We start from the raw sequence: 22,544 nt of genomic DNA, 5'->3' as shown, positions 1-22,544 counted from the left end.
TTTCCTGTTGCCCAAGAAAAGCTGAAAGTCCTTTCATCGTCATTCATCATACACAAACACACTCACATACATCACAATGCAATGTCAAAAACACATAAATCCATGCAAGGTAAGCAGATCATTAACCTACTGACAACAGCTTCCTCTTCTTTCCCTGTTTTCCTGATTCTAGACATGGACATGAGTACCATATGCAGAATATTTTTATTTGATGTGCTCTAATATCTCATCTGCATTTTTGCATTTAAATATGTGCTTAAAGAGACACCGCAGGCTAACAGAGACCTTTTCCTGGTCACCATGTCAACAAATGTCTTACTCTCCTCTGCTCCTAGAGGCTGTATATTTAATATGAGTATGTATGAAAATATGAATTAGTACATCACATTCTTTTTTTCTTAATTCATGGGAATGTTGACCATAAAATGGTTTTAATCTCAATTAACTTTTAAAAAAATCTTTATTTCTGTTGCCTTATTCAGAATCTATAATTGACCTCAAAATCTTAAAACTATGTACAGTTATGGTCAGAATTATTTGCCCCCTGGTAAATATGATCAGGAATGGCTGTAAAAAATAAATCAGCATTGTTTATCCTTTTGATCTTTCATTCAAACATTTAGCAAAAATCGAACCTTTCATTGAAGTAATCAATTGAAAGTGTGGTGTGGGGTGGGGGGCCTCCTTTTGCCAAGATAACAGTTCTGAGTTTTCTCCTATAATGCCTGATGAGTTTGGAGAACACCTGACAAGAGATCAGAGACCATTCCTCCATACAGAATCTCTCCAGATCCTTCAGATTCCCAGATCCATGCTGGTGCTTCTCTTCAGTTCACCCCACTCATTTTCAACAGGGTTCAGGTCAGGGGACTGGGATGGTCATGGCAGATGCTTCATTTTGTGCTCAGTGACTCATTTTTTGTGTTGATTTTGATGTTTGTTTTGGATCGCTGTCCTGATGGAAGATCCAACCACGGCCCATAATAAGATTTCTAGCAGAAGCGGTCAGGTTTAGATTCTTAATCTCTTATTTGCTAGAATCCATGATACCATGTCTCTGAACCAGATGTCCAGGACCTCCAGCAAAAAAATAGGCCCACAACATTAAAGATTCAGTGGTATATTTAACCATGGGCATGGGGTACTTTTTATCCCTGTTTGCACCAAACCCATCTGGTGGGTTTGCTGCCAAAAAGATCTTTTTTAGTTTCATTGACCATAGAACCCGGTCCCTTTTAAGTTCTAGTTGTGTCTGAATATGAATATGCTGGAGTTTGTTTTTGGATGAGAAAGGAGGATTTTTCTTGAAACCTTCCCAAACAACATGTGGTGATGTAGGGGTTGTTTTAATTTCTGACCCCAAGACTTAACTAATCTCTGCAATTCTCCATCTGTGATCCCTGGAGAGTCTTTGGCCACTCAATCTCTCCTCCTCACCTTGGATTAAGACAATATAGACACATGTCCTCTTCCAGGCAGATTCGTAACATCTTTGGTTTATTGGAACTTCTTAATTATTGCCCTGATGGTGGAAATGGGAATTTTCAACGCTTTAGCTATTTTCTTACAGCCAAATTCTATTTTGTGAAGCTCAACAATCTTTTGCTGCACATCAGAACTATTCTTTGGTTTCACTCATTGTGATGGATGATTAAGGGAATTTGGCCTTTGTTTTTCCTTATATTTATACTCCTGTGAAACAAGAAGTCATAGCTAGACAATTTCAAGTTCCTAATCACCCTGGTGTGCTAAACAATATTAATGGAAATATACTTCAGAGATATTTTACTCATAAAAAATTCTAGGGGTGCCAATAATTGTGGCCAATGTGTTTTGGAGAAATGTGATGAATAATGTGAGGTTCCCCCCACTTTCAATTATTTTACTTCAAAGAAAGGTTAGATTTTTGCAAATTTTTTGATTGAAAGATTAAAATGATAAACAAAGAATATTTATTTTTTACAGCCATCGTTGATCATATTTACCATGGGTGCCAATTTTTGTTTAGCTTTTTGTAGTGACAAATAACATTAATACATCTTAAATATACTGAATGCTACAAGTGTGTCCTCCTGCTTTATTGCTTATGAATGAACTGATAAGGTATTCTGAGAAGAGTTAATGGTTGAGGGAGCTAAACAGAACTGCATGAAAAAAAACTTGTCTGAATCAATAATCCACACAACCAAGTGTTTCTGAAATACTTAAGTCTTACATAGCTTTCTTGGAAAGACTAAGAAAAAAAGCTTCAAGCCTTGATCAAAAATAACATTAACTGAGGATGAACACAGATGCATTCACATGTATTTTAATGACGGGCTCTTTATTTCGGTCTTTTATGAAACGAAAGAAGAAGCTTATGTAATTGATGTGTTTGGACAGCATGTATAGTTATGAGAAGCTATTTTTGTAAGATAATATTTCTGAGCTTGTGGTTGTTGCTGTGTCAAACAGAAAGATGTATCATATTTGAGTAAGCAAAGAACTCAAACGGATACAGTATAATTTGACAATCAGTAACGCACAGATTTTTTCAAGAATGGAAGAGCGCATTAAAACATGCATCCATATGCAGCACTTTAATATCCTTCAGAAACATACACTTTCAATAATAATATAAACAAATCAAATAAAACCCTGATAGATGAAAGAACAAAACAAAAACAGAAAATGTCATGAATATGGAACGCATCATTTTCCATTTGATATAAATATTCATTACACAGCGATTAGGATGTCATGATGCTGTTATTGGTTTGAACATGATTCTGGATTAAAAAAAAATAGAAAAGAGGAAGAAAAAGACTCTCAAGCTTGATTAATCTCATCAGGACATCATCAATAATGGATGTCTCCAATCATGAGAGTGGGAACTTACTCTCCTGCTGTGTCAAGGACTCACCACTCAGAAGGGGTCTCTACCTTATAGATCTGCACCCCACAATATTCAACGGCCTCTCACGCTGGGCAGCCTCAGAGTGTTCAGATAGACCCCGGTTCAGTCACACATACAGTACGGGATGATCTCACATGGTGCCTCATTTTGTTCACATTGATTTACTCTTTCTATGTTTTTTGCTTTTAATGTGTGCCCAGAAAGGCCCTCTAGTGCAAAAGTTACGGTATAAACCGTTAAATATATTAAGCCATTCAAAAAACGTGTTTGATTTGCCAGAGCGCAATGCTGAACCCCCTACTTTTTCAGCAGCCTTGGTTCCGGAAGTTTTTTGCCTATTCATTTTCACTATGCAGGGATTTGAGGAAAAAAAAAAAATACAATAAAGGTTCTAAGGCATGAACCAAACCAACTAGCTCCGAAATGTATCACAACATTACAACCTTTATTTGAAGGTGGAAAAAAGTACATGGAAATTTGAAAAACACAAAGACTGTGTACTTAAAGTATTCTATGAGGCAATAAACTACAATCCCATCAAGCATTGTGAATGATGTAATGAAATAAATAAAAAACTATACTACAATATAAAAAAATCATATCAAAGCACTAAATAATAAAATGTAAAAAACTGAAATTCTATGAGTTGATGAATATTTTATTTATTTATTAAAGTACATATAGATGTATTTATATATATATATATATATATATATATATATATATATATATATATATATATAACTATTGATTTTTAGTAATTTGTGACAAGATATCCCGGTGGGGACTTCAACCTGAATGAACACAGACTCACGGGGACTCGTGTCACCGTGGGGAGCTAAATTGTGGTACCCATGAGGAAAGAACCTTATAAATCATACAAAAGGATTTTTTTTGAAAATGTAAAAATGCAGAAAGTTTTCTGTTATGGGTAGGGTTAGTGTAGGGGGATAGATTACACAGTTTGTACAGTATAAAAACCGATACATCTAGTACCCACAAAGATAGCGAACCAGACGTGTGTGTGTGTGTGTGTGTGTGTGTGTGAGAGTGTGTGTGTGTGTGTGTGTGTGTGTGTGTGTGTGTGTGTGTGTGTGTGTGTCAAAAGCAAACTTAACCTTTAATAAGAATATTGAATAACTTTTTGTGGTGGGGGTGGGGGTGGGGTTCTAATACAAATCTGAACTACCGGACTACAAAACTACTGAACTACTACAACAACAACATTAATAATAAGAAGAAATGATTGAGTCCAGATGAATGAATGAAACAAGTGAAACAAGGCCATTCAAAAGTCTAGAGGTCAACTGTAAGAGGAAATGACTTGAAATGTTTTTGAAACTAAAGACAGAATGACTGTGAGAACCCTGCAGTATAGTCTAGTAAATGGAGCACTGCGGTTTGAGTAAGAGTCTGCTGATATGATGCTGAATTAGTCTCAATCCCTAAGCCACAGGGCTAGAGACGCTAGCCTCTGCTGGTCCGGCCCACCCCCACGCATGAGCGCAAAGTTTGCCCACGGGCCTCGGCTGACAGACAGATAATGCAGAAGTCCTGCATTGAAAGGACTGAGCAGAAAGAGGCAGAACTGGGTTTCACTGCTGGCTTGTTGGAGTGTGGAACGCATCACTCTCCTCAGCGTCTAGACATTCTTATACATAAAGCTCACTCAGTTGAACTTAAAAGCTTTCCACACTTGTTTCTCTTTGTATCTTCTGCTTGGTTATTTTGCCTTGCAGATCAAACATGTTCCCATAAGCCACCGTGTATGTGAATTTAACCATATTCTAACTTTACGTATAGCATGTGACAATTTGTAAAATACAGATCCATATATTTTGTTTAACACACTGCACCACTGAAAGACACCAAATCTTAAAACCACAAGGTACAGGGTATCTTTTTAACAATTGATCTGATAAAGACACAGGCTAGTTGTCCCTCATTTGGACACTGAAATAAATAGACTACACTGTGAAAAAAAGAGAAGTATTTTCATGATTTTTAATCGCAACTTTTGATCTTTTGTCAAATCAACTTAGATAATTAATGTGGTTCAAATAACATAATATTTTGAGTTTCTATTTATTAAACCAATCTCCTTCATTGTATTAACTCAAATTTTTTATTTCAATGAACTCAAAATTAAGGCAACCAGGTAACTTACTTTTTTAAGTTAAACCAACAATATTTTTTACAGTGGATGCAGTCAGAAGTTGAAATTGCATCACAATACTTCTCAATAGAAGGTGACCAGAAAGTGACTTGCTAAATTATTAAAATCAACTTATAAAAACTATGGGGTTAAAAAAATAAAATAAAATAAATCACAGAGAAAGATCCAGACCTGTTTGCTGGTTACTGTAAGCCAGTGGTTCCCAAATTTTTCTGCCGGGCCACAGCTCCCACCTGCATTCACCCACATAAAGACAATCTCAGACATGATCTTGCTTGCAAAATCATTAAGGATTTTTGAAACATTGTAATTAATACAGTATCTTCTCAACTTTTAACAGGCTTCTCTTTGTGTTGGTCTCTAAATAGCGTAAATCCAAATTTGCAACCAAATGCAATGCAAGAGATACTACAACATTGGCTTGATTGAGAAGCTGCAAAATGGACTTTTCATGATCCGAGAACGTATGTGGTAAAGAGATATTTCAGCCTGAAAAAAACTCAAGGAGCAACAATACTTCTTATTTGCCGGCAGCATTGATCGCTGGTATGTTGAACAGTCTCGCATGGGCAGCTGTTCCCTTGTGCGGCAATTGTTGAGTCCAGTATCAGATTGGACAATAATTCTGTTTCATTACAAAATGTAATTTTTCAAAAAATCTGCCAAAACATGTGATCATATTCGAGGTTTAAATTCCATTTCCATGTTATGCTCCTTTTGTGGCTCCTTGAAAGTTTGCTTAACTGTCTAGAAATGTGAATGACTACTTCTAAATTAAATGGAAAAAAAATAGATTCACCTCTTACAGAAATTAAGAAGCAAATGAAAAAACGACTAAATAATAAATACCAAGTTGGAAGAATTTACTGCACAACATTGCTTAGTTGGGTGTATTCATTTTACCTCTGTCTCATCTCTCTTTGCCTAGAGCACAAGTAACATCTACTACATCTTAACCCACTAACTGAAAGGACTTGCCACAGAACGTTAAGTACTATATGTGTTCTTAAATCCTTCTTGAATAGATCTGATAGTCTTTATTTGTATCCTAACATGACAGGTCTCAGATCTTGCTTGGTTAAAGGCACATTTGGGCTTTTTGTTTTACTTTGTATAATCCGTGAAACTGTCATCGCAGAAATGCAATAGTGACATATGTTTGTTCTGTGTTTGCACGGTTTAAATTTCAGATGACAGATTCAGATGAACAAAAAAATAAAAAAAATAAAAAAAATAAAAATCACACCTTCCTCAGCCTACGGATTCCTTTAGAGGCCCACAAAAGTGTTGCTTGTGGTCTGATATCCATTTAAATATGAAGAAAGACAGCAAAACCCTCTTTTCAAAGCATATGCAGTGTTAAAAATCCAAATGCCAGCACGCTCTCTTCACTGGGGCATATTTAGCATTTCTGTGTCTCAGACCAGGAGCACTAACATTTATGTGCAGAAAAGGACACACGGAGCCACATTCCTACAGGCCCCCAGGATCTGCCAAAGGGAAGTTTTAATTCCCGCCATTACGGTTCATTTGCTTATGAGATTCCTAAGTTGAATTTCTATAATGGCCTTTCATGTGTCGTCATTCTCATAAATCAAAAGTGGGAGAGAGTGGAAAGAAGATAGGAATTTCTGAAGGATGCTGAAAATTCTGCTTTCCCATAACAGGAATAAATTGCATTTTAAAACACATAAAAATAGAAAATGGTTATTTTAAATTGCAATACAATTCACAATATTATGTTTTTTATAGTATTTTTGATCAAATAAATGCAGCTTTGGTGAGGTTATGGAGATTATTTTCAAAAACATTAAAAACTCTTACCGACCCCAAACTTTTCAATTATAGTATTACATTGAAAATTTGCATTCGTCTGTCACGTTTATGTTCTGTCTGTTTCATTATCATGGACTTTTAGTTTGTTATTTTTAGTCACTTGTGTTCCTTTGTTCAGTTTCCTGACACTTATTAGTTACTATGGAGATTCATTAATCATCACAGGTGTTTGTCATTATTTTCTTCATTTTCTTATTTAAGTTCCTCTTTCATTCAGTTGCTGTCTGGTATTGTTTGTAGATACTGTGACGTTGCCCTCTCGCATTTGGATTACCTGAGGTTTTTTTTTTTTTATTAAATAACTTTTTGTTTGTAGAAACCTGTTTGTACATTTTTCATCTTCATCAGAATGAACCATGACAATCTGAAAGAAAGTATGAAGTATATGAGAGATATATTTAAGTGGAAAGATCATTTGAATCTTTCATATATAGCAGAGATTGAGTACAGTGTTCCTGGACACTCTTTCATGTCACATAATAAGATCATTTTAATATAACTCAAATCAATATTTAATGTTTATTTATTGTTAATTATTTATATTGTTTTTTATTATTTATATCACAAGTAGTATCTAGTTTGAATTCAAGTCTCAAGTTGATTGCTTATGAGCATAAGAGACTTCTTTCAAAACATTTTTACTGACCCCACACATATGAATGGTATATACACACACTTAAACAGCTGTTTACGTTAAATCAGCTGTTGCATTAAAGTATAGGCCTATACTTTTTCAGCATTTATTTTATTTGACAGGGGTAACAGCAAAGCAATTACTGGTAGCGTAATTTATAATATATAGTCCTCAGGCTCTCAGTATGTTATTTACATCAGAAAAAGACAACACTTTTCCAACGGAAAAACCCCCCAGCTAAGTGTGTGAGTCCCGTGTAACATGTAGCAGGTGGCTGTGTGTAATGTAATGAAGCTGAGAGGTGGACGGTGATATCAGATTTGCTGGGCAGCGTTACACGCAGGCTCTCGGTGTATTGAGCAGTAATTAGGCTAGAGTGACACAACGAGAGTATATATATAGGTTTCCTCATTATTCTGCTACAATATATTCCTGCTCTATACTGTCCCAGGATGAGAGGGGACCCACCCTTGCTCTCAGGGATCATTGTTTCAGCTCTGCAACCTAGTAACATTTGTGCGTGTCCTCCTGCTGAGCCAACCATCAAGGGCGTATACCTCCGTTACATCACCTGTAAATATCCCGCAAGAAACTGCAAGAGGATTTCAAACTCACAATCAGACACGCATAAGAGCACGTGCACTGCTCACTAGACACTTACAATGACTGTGCATCACAAAGATCATTGCATCACGCACCAGCAACAGACAAAACACCAGCGAGGGGGAGGTTGAGATTAAAATTCAGCCAATTCAATTGGTATACATGCACACACTAGGCAGACCAGATTAAAGCTGCGCGTCTTAACTTGCCACAGATAAAGCACCAGGAGAGGCCAGATTACCAATCAACTCATCACTAATTACAAGCAGCCTACAGGCAGAGAGCACAGCAGATTAAGCAGCCCTGCTGGCACTGGCTCCACACTCTCCCCTCAGACTGGATTTAATTACTGTACAAACCAGAACCAGTTTGTTCATGCACAAAGATTATTTACTGTACCGTCTACCTTACTTTCCCTTGTAATATCAAAGGAAAACTAGTACTGATGTACACACTCCTACACAATTTAGCTGTCACACCAGATTATAGTAGGTAGTCATATTATTTACTTTGACAGCATCAAATCGTCTGTTTTATGGGAAGCGATCAGATTAAATATTATTTTATTTGGTGTGTAAATATTCCCACATATTTGTAAAGAGTGTACACTCATAAAGAGTGAAGATAGAAATCTGATGGACAAAAGTAGAATGTAAGTAGTAAAAACTATTAAAATCAGATCAAGTCTCTTTTTGTACAGTCTTATAATTTCCAGTATTGCACAGACACATGCCCTCATGAGCATTTTAGGGAGACTGATGAAGAAGGGGAGAATGAGATTCATTGAATGATTCATCTGATTTGATCCATGTAGACCCAAACACACACAGCACACTCATTGTGAACAAAACACAGTTTGTACATTACAAAATATACTCAAAACATACTTTCAAATACACTCAAATATTGAAGTACTCAAAAGAACTAATCATTTAGGACTTTTTTTTTTTGCTATTTGATACTGGTTGAATTCAAATGTAAATGTAAAAATAAATATCATTCAAATATTTGGGGCCAGTACGTTTTTTTCGGGGGTGAATGACAGTAAAAACATTTAGAATTTTGCAAAAGATTGTAAATTGTTGCTGTTTTTTTTTACTTTCTATTCATTAGAGTATCCTGAAAAAAATCCTGATGCTGAAAATTCAGCTTGGCCATCACAGTAATGAATTACATTTTAAAATATATCAAATTAGTGAATAGTTATTTTAAATTGAAAAGATATTGCTCAATATTTCAGTTTTATTGTATTTTTTATCAGATAAATGCAGCCTTGATGAGCAGAAAAGACTTCTTTAAAAAAAAAAGTAGTGTAGAGTAGTCAGAAAGTTGAGACTAATGATAAAATAGGCCTTTTCTGAGAATAATGTTATGAGGAAAAATAACAAGAATAAAGAGTATTAATCAAAATGCTGCAACTTCATTTATTTTATTTTAAAGGAGCAATAAAACGCTGTCATACTAAAGATCAGTCACATTCTGCCCAAAAGATTCTCCCACACATTATTTTAACACTTAAACTGACTGTAGCTATTTAATGAAACTGAAAGTAGTGAAGTAAAAGTAAGTTTCACAAAAAATAAAAAAATATGTCAAAAAACACTGGAAACACACACACACACTTCTTCATCTTCAAGGTGAAATATACTGAAAATATTGAAAACAACAAAACCCCTTTCTACATCTTGGATCGGTTGTTTGCACAATACAAAAAAAACTTTCATCCTAGATTTTTTTCATATGACTGAACCCTTGCAGTGAATAGACTCAGTCCAAACGAAACAAAACCTTTCAATGATGCTACTTTCATGAGCGGTCCAGAAAACCAGTCACTTCATTAAAGCACAAACACAAATCCACAACCTCCTGACCTAATAAAAGAAGATGTTTGTGATTGTGTATAGTTTATATCAGTACAGAACCAGCAGTGGTGATTTAGTGAGCAAGCCAGGGGCTGATTAATTAAGCATGTGTACAATATGGACTCTTTTTGAAATTAGTACCTTTAATGATGGCTACATGCTTCCAATCAGGCAGTTTAAAGGCAAACCATCTGTCTGAACTTGGCACTTGGATCGGCTCCCCACCCCCACGCACTCTGTCAATATGATCCAACGCGATTCTGATCATGCAAAGACTTATAGGAAAAGTTGAGCACAAAACTGCACGAGCACAACTGCGATCGGAAACACGGAGCACTGATCTATAATCTGTCTAAAAAATCTCACAGTGCTACTGTTTTGCACTTAATGTTGACATAAACACATGCAGGCGCACGCACATTCGGGAAAGAAAAGGCTGTGATCACTGGAAAGAATCCACGCGCATGTAACATGTTAATGAAAAGGAAATATTCATATTAGGGGAAAACAAACTATTGAGAAAGTGCTCATTAGACCTTATTAATAAATGCAAGTGCTGGTAATTAGCGAAAGGACCTTGGAGCCTGTGTTTCTTCTTTTCTTTTTTCTGCTTCTTTTTGTGTTTGTTTATTTGTTTTTTTGCCTTGTTGTTTTTTTGAAGTTGATTCCACGCCGTTCCCTCGCTTTGAGTGCTGACCTGATCTCTCCGCCCCTCCACTTCCTCTATGGACGCAGCCTCATCCTTTCATGATCCACACACTCCCCTAATTCCCGTGCCCAGAGGAGGCCCGCTGGTCCAGTCGCTTTCCCTCTGCAGAGAGTCCTGGCTCTGGCTCTCTTGCTCTCCTTCTACCCGAGCATCTCTCCATCCACCCTTCTCAATCAAAGGCCCAAAGGCTTAGACCCACTTCCTGTTAAGCTTACGCCCTCGGTGTGTAGCTGAGTGACATACTCCATATGCCCTAAAACTTCTGCGGGCTTATAGAGCTTCATAAACAATTCATGTTTGGCAACATGATATAATTTGTGCTTTGTAAACAAATTGAGATTTTGTTTTTATTTCTTTAAGCATAATGAAATTGGATAATACAATTTTGAAGAATTAATGAAGTGCTATTATTATAAAAATATTTAAATACAAATTATATTGTTTTATTATCAATTATTAAATGAAGAGGAAAAAATATGTATTTAAAAAACGATTATTATAAAATGTAATAAAAAGTACTACAAAAATAAACGGATTTAGTCATAAATTGCTGACTAATATATATAATGAGGCTTCTGACTATAATTCTGACGTTCTGAGAGCACAATGATGATTACAACTCTGACTCATTCATCTGATTTCCATGCTTTACACTATATTTATCTGTTTATTTTTGTTGTGCTTGGCTCTTTTAAAGCGTCACCTTCTGCATATCTTATTCTTTTTAATGTAATGATTTACTTTAATCAGGTGATATTAAAATATGTATACAAGTGATGAACTATAAATATAAACACTGTTGGTTGAATCAAAAGAGAAGCAAATATTAATCCAACCCAGAATATGCCTATGATTATTTCAATGCGGCAAAACACCCTCCGGTTGACCAATTAAGATAAACGACAAATAAAATGAATTTAAAATGATCCCTGGTTTGTGTCCACAAACAGGAATTTACTGGCACAAACTTCACTTGTATTTCTTCCTTACATCTCTGGCCATTTAATTATTCACTATATGCCTGAATAAATGAACATGAAAAACACTCTCAGATGACTTTAAAAAAGTATTAGCTAATTGCAGCTTAAAGAAAGTGTTTTTTTCTTCCTTTCTACTTTTTTTTTTTTGCATTGTACCATCTGACTTGTTCTGCTTTCATGTCACTTCATTACATTTAATTTATTAATGTCCAATACTTAATGTGCCAAAAATGTCAGATTCAAAGCTGTGAAAATGGGGCACTTTTTTATGCTTGATAAGGAGAGGCTCAAGCTGTTTGGAGCCTGTTGTTTTGGCTCATGGGGCTGAGAGAGAGTGAGAGAGCGAGGAGAGGGGAACAGAGGAGGGTAGTATCCGTCACACACACACACAGGCATAAAGACAAACCCATCATGCCAAAGGACACAACTTTACACCAACTCACTTAAAAACACAACACGTCTCTGGCTCCAGATGCTCGTCCAAAAGTTTGTTGGTTCCAGAGTGACCAGACTTAGGCTTTGCCAATCACTCATCATCAGTCACTTTGTACTGAGAATAGCACAATGTTTTCGATGTATAAACATAAATCAAGCAGAAACAATCATCTAACTGAATTGTGAAGAAGGGTTGGGTACATTTCCACTAACACACATACTGGATGACTGCAGTCATTATGCAATAAATCAACACTAACAAACACCCTCCATGGAACCCAGCTGAAACTCCCCCTCATTAATCGATCGGCTCTCAGAGTTTGTCCTTGACATCTGTCCATCTCTCATCGCCACTAATTGATCTCCTATCGATTATCTTTTGTTACTAACACATCACAAAATGAGAGTTTCTCCACTACAACCGAGATAATAACAAGCAAGGGCTTAGATATTGCAGCTCTTTTCAGGTATTGTAAAAATATATATTTTTTTGGTTATTGTTGTTGTTGCTTGGCTGACTCATGGAGTAGTTAATTAAAGGCCTGCTTTACATCCCTTTGATGCTGTCCTCTAAAACCCATTTATGCACATCAACAGCCATCCGACGCGAAGAACTCCACAGTATAAATGAACATTATCTGATTCATTTAACATGCTCAGAGACACCGAGCACATATAGAAGTCGTGTTTTTGTTTTCATGTACAGTGCAATCCATCTTTACGTGTGCTTTGAGCCCAGTGTTATTAAAATTAATTAAACTACAAATTAAAATCTTCAGTGTGCTAGCAAAAGGAAGTGAAGAGGCTATAATCATTGTTAATCGCAGGGCAAAGAGCTCTCAGGGCTCTCAGCTCCAAGCATTTCAGGTAATAAAGAAGTGTGTCTGTGTGTGTGTGTGATTGTGTGTGTATGAATGATAAAGAGTGTGTGTGTGTCAAATGCAATAAGAGATTAACATAGGCATATCGTTAAAATAGCATTATATTCTTTTTGTGTAAACCCTATAATGCAGATGTGTTAAATTCCGCTTCACTTGTTCTGTTAATTAGTTACTTTTGTGGAGGGTCAGTTAACAAACTACTTGTATACTGCTATTTTAAAATCCAAAATTAGCTTTCAGTGACGCTTCAAAGTGGAGTCATATTACTTATTACCTCAATTACAGCAATGATGTTATACAATTATGAATGTAGTACTAAAATCCACTAAAAAAGCTTCAAATTCAACCTTGAATGAAGCAAAACTTTTTGTTTTGTCGAAATTGCAGACTTTTTTCAGTAATAGATGTGGAAGCATTTGTAAAAATGTATTGGAAACTACAAAACCTATCAGTAAAGACAACCCTATCATGGCAAAAGACACAACTTTACACCATCTCACTTAAACACACACATCTCTGGCTCCAGATGCAAGTCCAAAAGTGTGCAGGTTTCGTCTGTGTATGTGTGTGTGTGTGTGTTTTAAATTACACTAAACAATTAATGAAAATATAAATATTCTAGAAAATATAAAAATGCATTGGTAAAAAATAAAAATTGATTGGTCTTTTGTGGAAGGACAAGTAAAATCGGAAGCCATCTGCCCTATTGGACAAGTAGAAAAAGTCGTTTTTGTCAAGCTGATACTGTTGTCTCCTACTATCTAAATCCTGCAAAGCATCAATAGTTTGAAATTAAATATAATATCTATAATGTTTTTTGTACATTTGCTGAGAATATGAAAGAATATGCTAATTATGACAGCGAGACAACAGCTGTGCCCAGAATTCCTATCAGCTGAATAAATCAAAATAGAGTTTTTCTGTTTTCATTTCCTTCGTTTACAGAAGTTATCTACAGACTAGAGTCGTCTGTCTCTATAAAGACAAATACATATAAAAACATTCACTCAGCCATCTCTAACATCTCATGCACACGGACACACACAAAAACTATCGTTTCTATAGTAACGTCAGTGAAGCACTGAATGTTCAAGAGCCAATTTTTCGTACCATTTGCCCATTTCATTAATTATATCTTTGTGCAGGAGAGTACAGAACAGCCCCCCCCCCTAAACACACACACACAACCACTCCCCTTCCCCCCAACACTGCCCCTTTCCTCTGACCAAATCCTGAGCTATGGATGTAAGGTTGTCCTGTCGCAGACAAACAGTAGCATTGTTTGGGGCAGCCGGTCCCAGCCTAACCCCTCCCTTCAGTCCCAGGGCGCTGGCGGACAGAGAAACAAAATGAGCGTCTTCTCTAATGAGCTGCTGCCTGTCAGCTACAGTTAGGCACTCAGAACAGAAACAGAGAGAGCGAGAGAGATAGGCGGGTAAGGCCTCATGATGGGGGACGTTACACTGGCACACGTGTTGATACGTACACATCCTTTCTCGTGAGTTTTGCATCAGCCTATTTGAAGAAACCAAAATTACTTTTTTAATTACACCTGCCAATGGTGAATGAATTGAGAAAATGTAACGGTCATGAAACTGTCTATGTAAATGCAAACACTTTCATCATTACAGACGGTACCTAGTAGAGCACTTGTATGACTTTTACTTCATACTACTGTTCTTGCAATTCAATTTAGTAGCAAAATTCCCAAAAGTGAATTAAATCCACTGTATTTACTCACCAAAGCCAAACTGTACTCGCATTTGGTGCTTGCCAAGTAAATTTTGAACCCCGCGCACACTGCTGATGGAGGCTTAAGTAATCACTTTGTGAAAGGTTACAGAAATAAAACTGCATTATACACTAAACGACTGTATCAGACACCACCAGACTTTGAAGTCATTCCGAACACAACAAATTAAGGCAGAAACGTGCCTCTTTGATGCTTGACAAATTAAAAACAATGCGTTCTAAAATCAGCTTAAAATGTCAAACATGTTTGATATCCCGCGACTGGATGGAATCATTGTCTGAACGAAGCTAAAAAATCAGACTATGTGGCCAACTTCACGATTTTCTGTGAAAGCGGTCAACTCTGACTGCCCATAATCTGCAGACTGGCTCTGACTTTCAGCAACTAGCGTCGACTCGTCCAGACTGCAAATCGGGGCAAAAATCTGGTCAAAAGTTGTGTATTTAAAGTAGTCAAACTATTGTCAAGCTGAAAAACTAGTTGTAATTTGTGTACAGGTACATTTACCTTTAAATGTAATAAATCATAATGCAATTTTATTAACTATATTAAATTATAGCTCTATATGTATTGTGAAATTTCATCATAATTTGAAATACTCAAATACACCCTACAGTGTACATTAAACTAGCCATTATAGCCGTAATACCATAATGCACCCTACATAGCATTAAATTAAATAATTTATTATTAAATGACAGGCTATGCCATACTAAGCTATGATTTTTTTTTATTAAATTTTGGTCATTTACAGTTTCATAAAACATCCGAAACAAACCGAGTTTCAAACATGAAATACGAGTGAGTAAAAAGTGGGTGGTTTAGAAGAGCATGTTTAAAAATATATATAAAAAAACTATAAAAAGCAACACAAACTAGATTGTTACTGGAAAAGCTAAATTGTTCTGAAAAGAAATAAACTATTGTACATTCATAAAAAATGTATTGAAGTTCGCAGCGCCACTACCTCTAGTTTAATCACTCCCCTACAATGTATACTTACCTATATATACTAATAAACATCGCATTGTTGGACCAAACATGTGAAATATTGCAAAATTGTTGCATCAGTAGAACTGTTGGATGACTGAAGTTCATGTGCTTTCAGTGGCGAAACTATAAAAGATATCAAATGCTGACATACAACCTGCTTCTTCATTTACAAGCGAGTAGACGTTGTAATCCTAGGGGAGCATTTAACTGAGGCACTATAGGCTTCATAAATATCTTATGATGAAGGAAACTTTAATGCCATCAAGAACAATAGCTCAAGGTACTGTAGGAGAAAATCAGTTTCAGTATCACAGTCTGAAGAACTAACGAATACAAATGTGACTGAAATAAAAACTGTAGCTTTCATCATCAGTGTCTGCCAATGTTCATGTTCTCCAGCTTCTCAGAAACTGAGATGTGCAGATCAAGGCCGTGTCGGTCTTTACATATTCAATCACGGGAATATGCTCTATCAAAAGACTAGGTGATTAATGTTGAGTTAAAAATGTCATCTCCCAAATCTGAATCCAAACACGTTTCTGGTCTCAGGAGACTGTCTAATTTGAGCATGTGTACGTTGTGTGTATCCTCACACGTGTATGTGTGTGTGTGCTGGGGGTTCAGATGTATGGACATTACTTACAGTGGCTGGGTCCTGCTGGGCAGTGCATATGTTTGGTACGTTTCATTCCCGCCATTATGAGAATGTGCAAAACGGCGCTCACACAATGACAGCCATCTGTCTGTCTTTGCTCTCAGATGACAAGAGACGGTCAGTCACTGAAACAATCCATCTCTAAACAGATCAATAATCCAATTTAATGATAAATAAGCTCATAAAGCATGCCTTGACCAATCATCTCTCCAACTGATAACTTTCACATTTTCTGCTGAAACAGACAGAATAATCTTAAATATTGGGTGCGGCTGAAATGGCACACCAGCAAAGCCCTGATCACACTACCTTAAGGGTGTTAAAAATGACCAGCCATTTTTCAGTAATTGGCCAGACGATAAATATGAAAAAATAAAGACATATGAGCACAGATGTTTCATCAAAAAAGGCTGCCAGTCATACTGTGGGCCCTATTATACACATGGAGCAATGCGGTGCCAGTGTTTTTTTGCGAGTTTCAGCCCGACGCAATTTTTTTTGTTATTTAAAGAGTGCATTAGTAATATGCGCCTATAGGCAGGTGCACAACACGCATACACTTTGTCCCGTAGATGGTCTGCTCGCGCACTTTAACCTTGCGCCCGAGCAGATCCGTTTCCTAGCTAGAGAAGCATTCAGTTTTTCTGCTTGAGGATTTCCACAATGTAAATAGCGAATCCGCCATTGCGCAAGCTCAACTGGCTTTTAAAGTGAATGGGAGATGAGACTCTGATTGGTTAATTGTACAATATGCCCAAAACACACCCATTACTCATTAAGAGAATAGGGACAGCCCTTTTAGACCATGCGCCGGGTGCGCCGACCATTTTCATGCTTAGACCATGTGCTTAGATTGTTAAAATAGGGCCCATTATCTCTCATACCCTCATCATCCGCAATACATACCCAGAAATACATCTAAACCTTCTGTTCCCATTCTGGAGGTTAGACATTACTTACAGACGGACGGACGGACGGACAGACAGTCAGTTTTGTTCGACCAATCGATGTCTCTGGATCGTCATTCTAGACCAGGGGTGGGCAATTAATTTCCACAAGAGGCCACATGAGAAACTGGGGCGGTTGTAGAGGGCCGGACCAATACACTTAACTCAGTTCTGCTCAATATATTATTTCTCTTTATAAAAAAAAAAAAAAAACAGGAAATGAATGAAATGAATCACTATTTAATAGACATTTCACAAAAACAGTTTTGAAATGTGCATTTTTTGCAGCTAATGTTTCAAAAACTAGCATCACATCAACTATATAAAAAAGCAATAAATGCCCCCCAGTGTTGTTTGTTTGATTGTTTTTGATAAGGTTTTTTTTTTTTGTGAGAGAAATCTAGCCTGTGTTGGGCTTTAACAAGTGCACTGAAGTCAGGTTGCATATCTGAGGTGGATATGCGAAGGACAGCACACAAGTGATCATCACTGAGAGAGGATCTGTATCTGGATTTGTTAAACCTCATCACTGAGAATGTTTGTTCACAAATGTAGGTAGATCCAAAGAGAACCAACATCCTCTGAGCATGCCTCCTTATGTGTGGAAAGTTTTCCTCTTTGAGAGAAGAATAAAAATGCAGTAGTGATACTGACTTAAAGTGCTCTGCAAATAGTTTATCAGACTGCAGATCAATGAGTTCAAGCTGGACATCAATGGGTGCATTATCCACACTGCAAGTGAAGGGAGAAGAAATCATGTGCATTTCACCCTCAACTGTTTTGAAGTCTTCAAATCGCCTTGAAAACTCATCATGCAGTGCCCCTAACATGGATGAGTACCTGCGGAGGTGATCAGCTGATGGTGTGACTTCTTTCAGTGTTGACATGTGGGTAAGAACGTTGCCCTCCAATTGGCTTGAAAGAAACTTCAACTTTCTCATGAAAGCTGTCACCAAGCTGTAGCTACATTTCAAGTACAAAGAGGCCCTTACCTTGCAGCTTAGTATTTAGTTCATTCATTAATGCAGTCACATCAACACCAAAAGCCAGATCTGCTATAAAGTCTGCATCTGAGAGCTCTGGGGTGTCCCTGCATTTCATCTAAAAAAACTCCTGAATTTCTGCTCTCAAGTACCAAACTCTTTTAAGCACCTTGCCCAGGCTGAGCCATCTGACAGTTGTGTGGTAGCCTATGTCACTATGTTCACTTTCACACTCTTCCAAAAGTGCAACAAACTGTCTATGATTCAGTACTCTTGCCCTGATGAAGTTAACTATTTTAGTAACAACATCAATAACATGGTTGATTTTTAGCACTGACTTGCACAACACCTCCTGGTGAATAATGCAATGCAAGTTCTGGGTTTATTTCAGTCACTTTATCTTGCATTCGCTTCAAAAGTCCAACATTTTTCTCTGTCAGATTTGGACAACCATCGATTGTAACACCTGTCAGTTTGTCCCATTTTAGTCCTAGTTTGTCCATGGATAAATTGACCTCTGTGAACAAATCTCTCCCCGTTGTGGTCCCTTTCATTGACCGCATAGCTGCCAGCTCCTCCGTCATCGCAAAGTCTTTCGTTATCCCACGTACAAAGATAAGTAACTGGGCTGTATCGCGGACATCACAGCTCTCGTCCAGAGCCAAGGAGAAATAGTCAAAATTGTCCACTTTGTTTTGCAGCTGAAGCTCCAGATTTCCCGCGATGTCCTCGACTCGTCTTGTTACTGTTCGCCTGGAGAGGGACACATTCGCAAATGCGTCTTTTTTCTCAGGGCATATTAGCGCTGCAGAGTCCACCAAACATTATTTGATAAACTCCCCATCACAGAATGGCTAACTGTTTTTTGCGATTTTGTGGGATATCACAAAGCTGGTCTTGACTGCTGCACCCCTGGATCCGTGAAGCTTGTTAAAAAGTCCTTGCTGCTTTTGCAGCTTAGCTAGCAACGCGTCAGATGTCCGTGCCCGCTCTGCGTCCGTCAAATTCTTGTATTTTTCTGCATGTTTAGTCTCGTAATGGCGATTCAAATTGTAATCCTTGAGCACAGCTATCTGTTCTCCACAAACTAAACACACAGCTTTACCTTTGACTTCAGTAAATAAATACTTAGAAGTCCATGCCTTGTTAAAAACTCTACATTCTGCATCAATCTTTCTTTTTTTAACGTTAGCTAACATATTTCAAGGCTAACAGCAAACTCACATTTCTTGAAAGCTGTGCTGCATGATCGCGAACACATATGAGTGAAGGTGCATCACACACACTGTGACTGACATGTAAAAAAAAAAAAAAAAAAAAAATCAGTTGCCTTGACTTTTAAAGCAGCAGTCAATAACTTTTGGCACTCTAGCGGTTAATAAACAGAACTGCACGTGTCTTGCGGAAGAACATTGCAGCCGGAGCTACTTCTCTCATGTCTATGACGAGTCACGCAGGCACTGGGCTACTCTGCAGCTGTGCAGCAGTTAACCCGACTGGCATAAAATAGTCAGAATATAAACACTGATTATAGATGTACCATAGTGATTCGGGATAAGACAAAAACATGGTTTGGAAAATTGATTCATGATGTACTCGCTCAATGTTTAATTTTTGTAAAATTTGAACACAAAAAAAAAGTTATGGACTCCAGCTTTAATTAAAGCTGCAGTCCGGCATTTTTCCTCTTTGTCGCCATCTCTGTTCGAAATCTGCAATTGCAGTCATTCGCGGAATTATCAACTTTACGTGGGTTGTAGTTCAACACCCTCGACACGGCACAGCGCGGATGAACACAATGTTTGAGGAGAGTGTGCAGCTGTCAGTCACCGCGCCGATGTGGATATTGTCATTCAGAATCACAGATTATTCTTTTTGGAAGTATGACCAACATAAGAATTTTCACCGGGAAATGTCATCTGAACTAGTAAGAAACATTCACTTTTGTTCTGGTTCTGACATTGCAGTAAATCGCGCTGATTAAATCTAACAATTGCTTATAAGTTATCATTTCACGCAAAACCGTGCAAAGTAGCTATACTATGTTCTCAAATTGTTAATGTTAACAACGTCAGCAAGCATTGCGTGACTACATCATGTAATGTCCTTCCGATATTATCCTTGTTTTCGCATGGGTCCGGTTGCCGTCTCTTTTTTTCTGTAGCCACTCCGAAGTCCGAACGAAGTCTTTTGCATGTTACAGCGGGTGAGTCTCTAGTTGTCACTGATGAATGATGATCGTCGTTTGAACCTTTCTGGATCCGCCATCAAATTGATAAGTTTAATTATATCAAGTGCTGTCAGAAAAGGCTATAAGTCTCTACCTCCAACATCCTCACACGCAATATAGCTTATACTAGCCGAGACTCCTTCTTTATGTGTACAGATGTGACGTAATGACGCAAAGACATGCTCGAATCTCCCGCGGAAATCCACCAGTACCACTAAAATTAAAAACATTATTACAAGCTTACCGTTTTGCATCGAGCTAAGGCAAGCAGATAGTTTTGAACACTGGCTGGTTATGTATTTTATCAAATATGTATTTTGGATAATTTTTAACCCAAAAAAAGCTACGGACAGCAGCTTTAACCAAATACCTCACGCGGGCCAGTCAAGGACAGCCAGAGGGCCTGACGTACAATGCCCAGGTCTGTTCTAGACAGTTGGTCAGAAACTGTTTTTATCATTTGAGAAATATTTCTAAATTGAGAACATTGTTGTCCAAAGCTGACATGGAGATGTGCCTTTATTCCACTGTGAAGCTGTTTATGGGTCATTAAGTGGTGACAAAGAGTAAGTTTGAACTTTGTTCATTTCATGTGAATGTACAAGTGTTTATGTGAACATGTGAGATATTGAGTGTAAAAGTGTGTGATCGTTTTGAAAGGTTTATGCAAATACTGGAAGTGTAATTTCTAATATTCATTGTACTGTATTTTGCTTGTGACAAAGCAGCTTTCCTGGTAATATGTGATGACAAGTGCTATAACCGTTTGTGTTAGTGTTTTCTAGAGAGAAAGGTTGCTACTGTTGTCTATGTTAGTCAGACTGAGTTTGTGAAGGGTTCATTTGATGTTGTGACGGAAAACAAAAGAGACAGTGAGACTCATTTTGATGTGAAAAGCCAACTTTATTGTTTTAGTTCAATTTACACAATCCTGTCTAATTTAAGTTCCTGAAATTCTGCTTAATTAATGCTGCGCCGTTCAAAACGCAGTCTGGAATAAAAAAAAACTTTATAATTCTAGCTCTGTGTCCGGTGTCGTCACTATCTTCCACACCGAGCCACAGACTAATTTTGGTGCCTTTATTCATGCCTTTATTTCTTCTCGTTTAGATTATTGTAATTCTCTTTTTGTTTAAACAAATTTTCTCTGAGTCGTCTCCAAATGGTGCAAAACACTGCAGCCAGGGTTTTAACAGGAACCAACAGAAGGACACACATTACACCGGTTTTATCCACACTCCATTGGCTTCCAGTCAAACATAGAATTGATTATAACATTTTTGTTTTGACTTTTAGAGCACTACATGGACAGGCCCCCCAGTACATCACAGACCTGTTGACCCCCTACTCCTCCTCCCGCACTCTCCGGTCCTCAGGTCAAAACCTCCTGATGGTCCCCAAAACACGCTTTAAAACTCGGGTGGACCTGTCCTTTCAGGCAGTTGCCCCCAAACTCTGGAACGCCCTGCCCCTGTCGCTGCGTGTGGTCGAATCTGTTGATTCTTTTAAAAAGCAGCTGAAGAAGCTTTTAGTTGATTGGGCTTTTATGTTTTGCTTTTAGCTCTGATAGTTGTATCTGTGTTTAATTGTTCTTTAATTTAAATTGTTGCACTTTGTAAAGCACTTTGTGATTTCTATCTGTGATAGGTGCTATATAAATAAAGTTTGTTTACTTACTTACTTACTTAGTATTTAATGAAATTAATTAAGGAAAAACATCAATATTCCTGCAAATATAAAAATACATTTCTAAAAATAAAAGTGTATTAAAGGGGACCTATTATGGCCCCTTTCACAAGATGTAAACAAATATTTGATGTCCCGAGAGTGTGTATGTGAAGTCTTAGCTCAAAATACCCCACAGATAATTTTTTATAGTATTTTAAAATGGCCAAATTTGGGCTTGTGCAAAAAGGCGCTGTTTTAGTGTGTTTCCCTTTAAATGCTAATGAGCTGCTGCTCCCGCCCCAC

Source organism: Rhinichthys klamathensis, unplaced genomic scaffold (genome assembly GCF_029890125.1).
Source record: "Rhinichthys klamathensis goyatoka isolate OS25496 unplaced genomic scaffold, OSU_Roscu_1.1 h1tg000417l_1, whole genome shotgun sequence".
Taxonomy (NCBI): Eukaryota; Metazoa; Chordata; class Actinopteri; order Cypriniformes; family Leuciscidae; genus Rhinichthys; species Rhinichthys klamathensis.
Note: the sequence above shows the minus strand (reverse complement) of the source record.